Source organism: Monodelphis domestica, chromosome 2 (genome assembly GCF_027887165.1).
Source record: "Monodelphis domestica isolate mMonDom1 chromosome 2, mMonDom1.pri, whole genome shotgun sequence".
Classification (NCBI taxonomy): Eukaryota; Metazoa; Chordata; class Mammalia; order Didelphimorphia; family Didelphidae; genus Monodelphis; species Monodelphis domestica.
Window position 1 is genome coordinate 165390832 of NC_077228.1, and position 11306 is coordinate 165402137.

Genomic DNA, 11306 nt, shown 5'->3' on the forward strand with positions numbered 1-11306 from the left:
ACATTGGGAAAAAATAAAGAAAAATAGAGAAAACATGCACTATCTAGACTATCTCCATCTTTTTGGCCTGATGAGTAAATGCCAACATGAAGAAGGGAATTATCTGGACCTCTGGACCCCTAGCTTCTGGAATTTTCCCCTCACCCAAGTTGGGGAGATAAGCATTCCATTGCCCCTCTTATGACTCCTTAGTCAGTGATAAATGCACCTCTTGCCTGTACTGTAAGTCAAGATGCTCCTTATCTTGCTTCTCTTTAGACCAACCATTCATGGAAAGTCACCAAGTTATTTCATAAGCCCTTTCTTTGAGTTTTTGTCAATTCCTTTGATAGTCCAACATTGATTGGGTGGGATTCTGACAGCGTGGCAATTGCCCAACTTCTGCCTGTTGCTAGGACTTAAGTGGAGATCTGGCTGTTCTTTGCCTTGGACCATCAATATGGCCCTGGAATCACCAATGAGAATCTATATTTTGTGCTGCACCATCATCTGGACTGTCTTTGACCTGAAGGTTAAAAAATTATACTGGTTAGTGAGGGGGCATCTCAGATTCTGAGGAAGATTTGAGATGCAATTCATTAAAGTGGGTCAGGCCCCTTTAATAAATGGTTTTAGGCCCAGAATTCTGCTTCAGTGATTTTTATTGTAGATTGAACAGATTTCTTTTGTTACATAATTTAGCAAGACTGATAAGATTGACACCAACTGAATTCAATGAACTTTTTACACTTGTCCCAACTTGACTGCCAAATCCACCCCCTACTTAGTAAAAGTCTTCCTAATTTATCATTCCCAACATACATTTAACATGTAATCATAATTCAATAATCACCTACCAAGGGCCTATTGTGTTCAGAGTACTAACAGTTCATGGTCCCTATCTTCACTGAGCTTATATTTTAGTGCCACAATTATTACTTCACAAGAATTGAGAGAAGAGAAAAAATGACTCAGAAAGGACCCCTAAATGAGGATGGATAATTACTGGCTATATGCTATCACCTATAGCTTTGCATGGAAGTCTTGTTTTTAATACTTTATTGATTTTATATCACTTCTGTTTCTGAATATATTTCAATCACCTTCTCTTACCCAAAGATTATTCTCTTGTAACAAAGATTTAATTAAAAAAATTAAAAAAGTTATTCCCCAAAATTAGCAGTATATGTAATATTTTGTACCCACAGAACTGAAGGGAGGTTGATACATTTGCTCAGCTTTTTTATGGGTTCAAGAATGGACTTTAAAAAATCTTTTTTCCAATAATTTGTAGAAACATCAGCATCCATTTAAAAATTCTTTGAGTTCCAAATTCTTTTGTCCTTTCCTTTCCTATCTCTTCCTTGAGAAAGCAAGCAATTTGATATAGATAATGCATGTGCAATCATACAAAACATATTTCCATATTAGCCATGTTGCAAAAGAAAATGCAGAGAAAAAAGGACAAGAAAAATAAAGTAAAAACAAAAGTATGCTTTAATATGCATTCAGATTCTATCAGTTCTTTCTGGATGTGGATAGCATTTTTCATCATAAGCTCTTTGGAATTTTCTTGGATCATTGAATTAATGAGAATAGTTGTATCATTTACAGTTGATCATCATACAACATTGCTGTTTATGTGTACCATGTTCTGGTGGCTCTTCTCACTTTACTTGTTTGTTCATAAATTCTTCCTTTATCCATAGATCTGACAGGGTAAAATTTTCCATACTCTAATTTGCTTATAATATTACCCTTAATGCCTAAATCATAAACCTGTTTTGACTATACCTTGGTGTAGGGTGTGAGATACTGATCTATATCTAGTTTCTGCAATGCTGTTTTCTCAAAAAATTTTGCCAAATAATGGATTCTTATCTTAGAAGCTTGGATCTTTGAGTTTATTAAATATTAGATTACTATGGTTATTTACTACTATATATTGTGTACTGAATCCTTTCCACCACTTTATTTTGTAGCTATTGCCAGCTTGTTTTGATGATTACTGATTTATAATATAATTTGAGATTTGTTACTTCTAGGCCACTTTCTTTCCTTTGATTCCATCGATATTCTTGACTTTTTGTTTTTTCCAAATGAATTTAAATATTATTTTTTCTAACTCTATAAAATACTTTTTGGTAATTTGGTAAGGAACTGAATAAGCAAATTAATTTAAATAGCATTTTCATTTTTATTATATTGTCTTAGACTATGAACAATTAATATTTCTTAATTTGTTTGGATCTGACTTTATGTAAAAATTTTTTTTTGTAATTGTGTTCATATTGTTTCTGCATTTTTCTTGGCAGGTCGACTTCCAGCCAGTTTATATTGCTGAAGCATGGCCTTTTAAATTATAAAGCATTTAGTTTTACTTTACTGTTCTTTCTTATTGTATGTAATATTATTGCATATGATATTTGTTACATTGTATAATATAAAACATTTATATTATTCTTTCAATTGTTATAAAATGCTTATAACATTTCTGTAACGATTTTAAATATAGCTTTTGTGTTCTGCTAATTTTATTCCTCATAGTTACTTTAAACTATGCAAAATCATGTATGTGCATAGCTTAGTGCCCCCATAATGATCATAATGAGCTTTTAAGAGGCATGGTGATATAATGGAAATAAACCTAGTTTTAAAGCCAAGTTATTTGGGTTCACATGGAAGTTTTAAAACCAAAGTAATAATAATTATTACAATTATATGTGATATATAATTATATAATTATAATTGTTATAATAGCTGAATCACATATATAAGATTTATGCATGGAGAGTTGTCTAGATGTAAGGATAGCATGGATCATGTGTATTGTGGATAGAGATCTCATCTGGGATCTGGTCCACCTATTTCTAAGAAAGTCTTCAATTTTCACCATTGTTGAAAATAGGAGGAAGTGCTTCCTTTTGTCACCTATCTCCAAAAAGAGTATTGATATATATCTTTTGTAGTTAGCAGAGAAAGCTAAAACAACTCCATTTTGTCTGTATTTTTTTTCTCTTGCCCCTAACTGTGTTTGTATTTCATCCCCTTCTGTGTTTGCAAACTTCCCTAGAACATGACAGATTTATTGTTTTAGTGAAAAAGAGGGAGGTTTTTTCTCTGACTAGGGGAAAAAAGAAAGGAACTGAAACTAATTTGAAAGTATTATCAGTGCAGTTCCAAAGTTAAAAAAAATGTATTTACAGCTTAAAATTTTCTGGTATTTGAGAATTTTTTTATTATGAATTTTTTTCTTGACCACAAAATGAGAGAAACATATTTAAATCTGGGAGCAACTTAAAAGTAAATAAAATTTAATTTGATCAAATATTTTTTGTTACCACTGTATTTTCTTCTGTGAATGATATAAAAGAACATGCATTTTTTTATGTAAACTAGAAGCAAAGTAAACAAAAGCTTTTGGAATGAACCATGCAGTAGAACTCCAAAAGGTAACAGTATTGCAATTAATTGGTATTGTATAATAAAAACTTGTGATAAAGTATAAAGGAGAGATTTAGTGGAGTGAAGATAAGTTCTATAAATCTGGGAGGCAGTTAGGTAGCAGAATGGAGAGAGTTCCAGGTCTGGAGTCAAGAGGACCTGGGTTCAAATCTGACCTTGAACACTTCTTAAGTTGGGTGATTTTGGGCAAGTAATTTAAACTTAATTGCCTACCCTGTGTTGATGAACCTATGGCACATGTAGTAGAGAGGGCCAGAAAAGGTTGCTCTCTTCTCCCTCTCCACTTGCACCTGAGGACATTTCTCACATCACCTGCCCCTCTGCCCAGCAGCCCAGTGGGAGTGCTTCCTCCCTCCCCTGTTTGGGGTAAGATGGTGGCTCACATGGGGCATTGTAGCAAAAGTTTGAGTGAGAGCCTAGAATTCTCCAAGACCTGGCTGAGTCAAAGTTCCAAGCGTTGAAGGAGGAGATTTCCAACAGTCAGTCTGGAGCTGGAGGTGAAAACTGAAGCTGTGGATCTGAGTCTTCCCTGGACAAACCATTTATCAAGCAGACTGCCTGTGAGGATCAATTAGAAGAAGTTGAGAGGAAATCTCCAGTTATCCTGGTGGGCAGATTGACTGGGGAAGAGAATCTCTACTTTGCCTGGATCATCTAAGGACATTTGGATTTCTGCTACCTGACCCATCAAAGGACTCTAAGTGAGAATCTGGGCTCTCTATTAGTACTTATCTTTAGTAATCTTTAGTAATTTTTAGTGTAGTTTAGTTAAAAGGATTAAGCTTAGAAATTAATTATTGTGGATTGAATATCTTGGGGCAAATAGATGAAAATCTTTCCCCTTATTCCTTTCCCATCACTCCTTTCTCTGTTAATAAATTCATTTATTTAAATGTGATTTTTCTCCCTTTGTATAAACCCTTTCCCCTTTCCCTAAATATCCCTATAACAGCATGAGGGTGGCAGTTTGGGAATTCAGCCTCTAAAAGGTTCACCATCACTGGCCTAGGCCTTACTTCTCTTCTGCCTTGGAAATGATAATATTGATTTTAAAACAGAGGAAAAAGAATGAGATAATAGGAGGAAAGGAAATGGAGGCTCTATTATACAAGGTCCATCTGGTTAATCCTGAGCCTGATTATGAATCTCTGTGAATAATGTGGAATTCCACAGCATGAATGGATGTTCTAAAAAGTTATCTATGACTCTTACCTGAAATCAAATGGAATTAATGATGTTTCATTGGGTTATACCTATGTTAAGTTACCCTGTTCCCTTAGGCTTCACCCTAGAGAAACAGTTCTTGATATTACAATCATGTCTCTCCTTTTCCTTTCATAGCAAATCTCTCTAATCTTTGCTAGTAAAACTGTAATTTTTACATAATAAGTCTTGGTGCAATGCTCCAACATCTCTGAATAGCTATAACAGGATACAAGGTACCTTATTGTGTAACCTACTTTGATGTTCTTCCTATAGCACTGTTGTTTATCAGATTAGCTCCATAAAGTCTGAACTGATTTTTACTATATGAATTAATTATTGAAGGCCATTCTGACTAGATTTTGTTAGTTTTTACTAAATTATATTGTCTTATCACTAACAGTCTTAACCAGCATCATCTAGAAAATTTCCAAAAGTGACCTGGACCTGGAGATGGTCAAGGAAATATCTCTACAAATCTACATCCTCCATTCATATATGCCTAAAAATCATATATGCTGCCAAAGGACTTGACACTCCCCTCTTTCCACAAGTGCCTGAGAACATTTCTCTCATCATCCATCCCTCTGCCCAGTAGCTCAAAGGGAGCACTTCTTCCCTCCCCTGTCTTGGGTTCACATGTGGCATGAGGTTTGAAATTTGGGTACTTGGTCTCTAAAAGTTTTGCCTGCACTCCCCAATATCCAATTCATTCCCTCCCTAAATTGAAACCTGTATAAGATTTGTCTTTTTTTTCCTTTAGGGAGTCTTTGCCTATATATGTAGGACTGCCTTGCTGGTAAAATCAATAAACCATTGTTGGTTCCTAAATTATTGGTTTGGATTGGGGCTTGGTTTTGGTTCTTACTATTCCAGTGCTGACAATTTTACTCATACTTTCTAATATGCCTCAATTTTTAGTCTAGCATTTTAGGTCTTATATTCAATGTTACTTTCCTTCATTGCTCTTGAGGGGAGGGTCTTCTTGGCTTAAAATTGCCAGGTTAACTCCATCCCATCAAATATTGGTTATACAAAAGATTTTCATGAATAGGTACTAAATCTCTTTGTCAAAATAAAATATAAACAAGGATCAGGAGCTTTACAAATTAGAATAGAAAGAAGAATTCCTGAGAGTAAAGGAACTTTTGATGAAATTAGATCTCAGTTCAATCAGGGAAAGAGATAATGATCTTACCAAGGGGAATCTGCTTTTAGCAGTCTCTAAGGTTGCAAATGTGAAATCAAGAAACATGTTGGGAGCTTCTCATGTGTCTATAGCTCCAGGGAGATCTTGTGTCTGCCACTCAAAAAAATCCAAGATTGCCCTTTTTGATATTCCCTTGTGAAGATTAAATTAAATCTCTCCCCTGATTGTGAAAATGAAATTAATTCCCCCACCTATTTTTGAGATTTAATCACCAAAAGTGTAAACACCCTACTTAGAGTTGAGTGGGGAGGTCTGTGACCCATGTGTGCAATAGTGAGTGATGAATCAGAATCGACTGATTGTCACCTGGGCAATCCTAAGCAAGGCTTTAGACTATGATCTGTCCATGTAAAAAGTGGAGGAAGGCACAGGACGTGACGTAAAAGAAAGTGTCTTTAAAAGGGAGTTACAACTTCCTGTGGAGGAGAATCATCTGAGATTTGTGGGAGATTTGTTTGAGATTTATGGGAGATTCATCTGAGGTCTTCAGAAAGATGACAACTTCTTCTGGAGTTCTGAGTTCAAGTTGGAGGCTGGTGAAGAATCTACTCACTGGACCTGAGACCTGTATGTTGGTGAGACTATTCTTAAATCTCTCCCTTTGGACTGACATGTGGTAAGTGAAAAAGGCTGACTCCTTTCCTGGATTTTCTGAATAGACTAGCTTCAGGAGAGACTTATCCTCTTTCTGATTTCCTACTTCACTCTTTCTATATTTTATAAATAAATCTCTTTGGAATTTCATTAAATTCCTAGCAACCCTGATTTTGAATAATCCAGTCCAACCTTTTTATTATTAGTCCCTATTTCCCCCTTTACACCCTCTTGAAATATTCCAATAATCTGACAAAGTCCTTTTTCTTCTCATGTTAAGTACACAGAATTATGGTTCAGCATTCTCCCATCAATTAAGACTCATGTTTCCCACTTTATATGCAGAAAAACAACCTAACCTGGGTAAATGAAGGTCATACATATTGATCTTTAATGTTTATGAAGCATTTTCAGAAATTATTTCATTAGAGTCTCTTAACAATCCTGTGAGGTTGATACTTTAAATATTATTAACCTTTTTTTTTTCAGAGATGAGGAAACTGAGCTTTAGGTTAAATAACTTGTCCAAGGTGAGAGAAAGGATTTTAGCAGAGGTCTTCTTGAATCAATGAATAGCCCAACATTCTGTGCTTTGTAAATTTGCCTAAATACCAGAGTTGGAAGGGTCCTTAGGAACCAATTTATCTAACTTGTATTTGTATTAGAATTCTTTGCACAATATTACTGACAAGTGGTCATCAGGCTTCCTCTTGAAGAATGCTTCTACCGCCTAATGCAGTCCATTTTATGTTTCAATAATTCTGGTTTTGCGGAAGTATATTTTCTTCCATTAAGTCTGTTTCTTCCTCTTTGCAATTCTATCTGTTCCTCTTTGGGTTAAGTTGGATAAATCTGATGAAAGACTTTGTACTTTGAGTTCAAAGGTATCAGTTCAAAACCTGATTAATATATGCTATCAGCATAAACTTGGGCAAGTCTTTTTCATCTCTGAGCCTTTCTTTCTGCTTCTGCAAAATGAGAAGTTTGGAGTAGATGGTCTCTAAAGTCTCTTTTAGTAATAAAACTACAATTTTATTATCCTGTCCATTATTAAAATAATTAGAGACCAATATCCTGTTCCTCCCCCAAATCCTAGTCTATTCTTCTCAGAAGCTAAACATTTTCAATTCCTTCAATATATACACTGCAATCTTCCACCATTCAAATTGCCCCCTTTGAATGTATGCTTTATTGTCAATATCTTTTTTCTAAAATAAGTTGCTCAAAGCAGCAATAAATTTCAGATTTACTTTGGCTCTGATTAAGACCAATTGGGCTCTCACATCCCTTCTTTGAGACACTGTAGCTGTTATTTTGGATCACATTCACAATAACCTTTTTGTTTGGGTAAGAAGGATAGCAACTTGGATTGTTTTCAACATTCCAGAGCAGAGGTTTACAGCTTTACCATAGCTCTACTCCATAGCTCTAATATTGGTAAGTGAAGGTCCAAGAAAATTCATAAAGCCTTGGTGCTAGCTGTCAGAACATAATGAGAATTAAAAGAAATTTATTCATTTAAAACTAAATATCAATCAGTTCTGGTGTCATTTCTGTGAAGGGAAAATGAAATTGACAAAAAAGAACTTAGATATAGAATTTCTTCCTCTGCTTTGTGCAAATGGCTGTGGGTCTGACTAACAAAAGAACTGACATAGAACATATATAGTCTTGCAAAAGTGTGAGGAAGAAGAAACTCCCTTTGTGGAAAGAGAAACTTTTTTTGAGAGGGTATCAGTTCAGAGAAGAATTCAATAAATGATAGCAGCATCTAGGTGGGGAAGAACTCTGGAAACTGGTGACAGAAGTAGCTCTATGTTGAAGCATCCAATTCAGAGGTGTAATAAATAAGAACAGCAGGATGCTGAAAGATTAAGCTTATAGAATCCTGGGACATGTTCCATTTGGAATAAAATTCTAGAAATGCAATTCTTGCAGCATAGTAATCTGAATGAGGTTGTCTTACTTTGTATATAGGTAATTAAAAAATACATTATTTGTCTAGCTATTCTGTTCTAACAAAATGTCTCCTGCATTGAATTAATGTGTTGTTTGATCTGGTCTGGCATAGACCACGTTGATGGGAGTTTGTGGCTGTAGAACAGGATAGATGCTGACTCAAACTGTACCTTGAACCTAGAAGTAGTGAGAGGATTTAAAAATCATGTGGAGACTTGTGTTAGATTTGTGGAGTCTTTAAAAAATGCTAATTTTGAGTATTGTATCAAACTGTACCACTGGGACCTATTGAAGATAATTTCCTTTTCTTTTTTCAAAGTTACAAATTTGATAGTGAACTTTAAAAAATCTACTGTCTGTCTTAGAACCAACATGGTTCTAAGGCAGAAGAATGTTAAGGGATAGACAATGTGGGTTAAGTAATTTGCCCAAGGTCACAAGGTTAGGAGGTGTCAGAAGACAGATTTGAACCCAGGACTTCCTGTTTCCAGATCTGGCTCTCTATCCACCGAGTCTCCTAACTGCTCCAATAGAGAACCTTTAAAATTAAACTCTCTAGCCAGACCAATTAGTTTAAGAAAACTATGATACTGTTAATGTCAACATGTTAATGAAGTTTTGTTGTTTATCGCTGGGGTAAAACCTGTGCATTTCATATTTGAATATTAAGTCACATTAGTTGCTAGGATGATTCATTCCTAAATGATGATCACTATATTAGAAAACTCATGCTCTGTAATGAGCCTTGATCCTCAGTGAATATTATTAATTTTGGAAGTATCAGAACCAAGCACAAAATCCTCCATTTGGTGTAAAAAGCTCTTGATAATCTAGCTCTCTATGCCTCTCTCTATTTTTTCTTATACTTTGTTTTCCACCACCTATCCTTCAATCCAATGATCTTGGTCTCCTGGTTGTACCAAGAATAAGATATGCTGGAATGCTCTCTATCCTCATCTCTGCCTCATGATTTCCTTTAGATCTCAATTAAAATCTCATCTTCTACGGGCTTTCCTTATTTTCTGCTTATCTTGTATATAGCTGGTAGATATCTATTTGCTTATTTCCTCCCTCATTAGATTGTGTACCTCTTGAGGGCAAGAATTGTTTTTTGCCTTGGCACTAGTCATAGAAAGTAAAGTGTGAGTCTCTCAGTATAACTACAAGAGACTTGTATTTAAAGTGCTTGTCCTTTCTGGTAGATATCCATAACATCAGAAAAGGAAACTTCTGGGTCATGTCCAGGACATGTCACAAAAATAATATGAAAGTAACAGAGTTCTGATTCCAAATATAAAAAGATTCCAAATGTAAAAAGTGGAACTTTCAGGGACACACTTTTAATCTTGTATGTTCTCTCTGTCCCCCTCCTTCCTACTCTCAGCTATCATCCAGGGAAGCAATCCCTGCTTCTGTGGGTTCTAGAGCAAGAGTCCTCTCAGCAAAGTTACTGAGAAGCCAGAAAATAAAGATCTTGCCACTCAAATCCTTGGCACTTTCAAATGGTTCAATATCAGAAATGGATATGATTATCCACAGAGATGACATTAAAGAATATGCATTGCCATTTGTCTTGCTCCCAAACTTTAAGGACCATGAGACTTTCCCATCTGATTTGGAGCTGAAAAAATCTCTCTATATTGGTTCCCTTAATAAAATGTGAGCTCCTTGAAAGAAGGGACTACCTTGCTTTTCAATTGCTTTACACAGAATTATGTATATAGCAAGAGATTAACAAATTATTTTTTTCATTAATTCTAAAAAATGCAGTCATGGGGCTTGGATGTGTGTAGAAATTGAGTAGAAATCATGTTGATACTGAGAGCAAATAGATACGTGTGAGCAGATCCTTTATGTTGTTCATTATGAAAGAGAGAAGGTCTCTAACTTTGTATTACACTTGAAAAGACCCCTCTGGATAGAGTAAACCTGTCTCTAGAGAAATAATCAAAGGAGCTTTGCCTATGGAGTAAATGGACAATGACAGATTTATGCAAGTGAGTAGAGGTTTGGCATATGATTAAATCTTTATAGGTACATTTAACAGTGAGGGAAGAGCAAGGACAATGTTTTGGTTATTCAGAGTTACTATTGGTGATGTAGAGTCTAGAATTAAAGATGAAGGAAAAACACAAGGTAAGAAATGGAAGACCCTGGCTTTGTCCAGTTCTAGGACATCTCCTTTGGGATGGACCACTATAAGCAAGAAGGGGATCAACAGAGATTATCTGAATTCAGCTTCTTCTGGGGGCAGCCCCAAGATGGAGGAGTAAACCAGGGCAGCTCCATGTCACCATGAGGATCCTCTCTGACAAAGATTAAAATATTGCCACAAAACAAATATAGGATTGAAAGAACCAACAAGACAGAGTGAAACAACTATCAAGAAAAGAAAACTCCAAAAGGTAGTCAGAGATCATCTGGGGCCCTGGGGTGAGAGGAGAACAGAGCCAGAACAGGCTGTAGCAAGGATGAAAGAGCAATCCAAGTACAAGCCAGCCCCCCTTTTCCCATCCCCACCTCCATCTTCTGACCCAGGTTTGGAACCTAAGTCAAGTCAACATTCCGATCCTAAGATCCTGCCTGAGCAAATGGTGGTCCAAGCCAACCCACACCCCTTGAGATTTCAAAGCTGTTGAAAAGTTCGGAATTCTAGCCCAGAGAAGTCTGGGCTGAAGTGGGCTAAAATCCCATTCTGGGCATGGGATGAGGACACAGTTCATATTTGGGGCAAGGACAGAGTTCACAGGAGCCCCTCACCCCCTATCCTCTCTTTTTTGCCCCAAATTAAGGATGGAACTTCAGGACAGGGTAATCAAGGGTGTGTCTGATTGAATCAAGTGCACAGTAAGACCAGAAAATTGAGCCTAAACCTCGGGCTAGAATTTGATCAGCC